The sequence below is a fragment of the Esox lucius genome, chromosome 19 (assembly GCF_011004845.1).
Source record: "Esox lucius isolate fEsoLuc1 chromosome 19, fEsoLuc1.pri, whole genome shotgun sequence".
In the NCBI taxonomy this organism is placed as follows: Eukaryota; Metazoa; Chordata; class Actinopteri; order Esociformes; family Esocidae; genus Esox; species Esox lucius.
The window spans coordinates 21,314,722-21,315,797 of NC_047587.1; positions in this window are offsets into that span (position 1 = coordinate 21,314,722).

Here is a 1,076-nt window from a genome sequence, read left to right on the forward strand (position 1 = left end):
TAATAAAACATTAATTTCTATAATGTGGATTTGACATTTGAGAAAGAGAGTTTGTCATCCTGTGATGAGAAGGCGCGAGGCCGTTCTGTGGCACCAGGGTATGTTTGTTTTGAGGTGACTGGCACAACATAGATAAGAGACAACCACTGAGTACCATCTACCCGCATGCGTCGGGCTTTCATCTAGTCTAGTCAAACAACATGCGCCCACAAACACACACCCACACACACACACACACACACACTCATTCGCACATACACACTGTTAGCAAAGACAAGATGAGGTCTCCGGAATGTCAGTGAGTTTCCTGCACTCTATCAACCAACACAACGCTTTCAGAATGTCCTTTTTATGGATATATGTGGTTGGTGTGTGTATGCAGTTTTACTGTGATGCTGTAGATCATTACACTTTAGAGGCCAGAAAAGAGCTCTATTTGTGGGTGGGGTAATCGCTCTCATAATAAATCTTTCCAAATCCTCACACACACACATGCGAACATAGACACCATTTCATATGTAATAAATGTACTGGTGCATTGATGGAAAAGACATTGAGGATAGAGAGAGAGAGAGAGAGAGACGGGTGCAGATCAAGCGAGTAAAGAAGATGGAGGAAGAAGACAGAGCTGGGAAGAGCCAGGGGGTGAAGATGGTGGAAGAAAAGGGTAGAAATGGGAGAACCAGAAGGAAAAGAATAAGGAGGAAGAGGACAGAGTTGGGAGGAGCTAGAAGGTAAAGAAGGTGGAGGAAAAGGGTGGAAAGGGGAGGAGCCAGAGGGAAAAGAGTACAGGAGAAGAGGATGAAACTGGGTGGTGCCAGAAGGTGAAAAAAATGGAGGAAGAGGGTCTAAATGGGAGGAGCCAGGTGGACTATTGGCTGAGCTGGGATGTTATAGGTGCCAATCTCTTTAGGGTAAATGCTGCGACTGAATGTTTTATTCCTGCACCACAATATACAACACCATTCCAGGTGTGATAAAAGGCTGTGCAGCAGTAACACACAGTGACAGACAGAGAGGGGTCGCAGTTTTGAGGCGGCTAGGGGTTTATAGCCCGTTGCTATGGCATCCAGTAG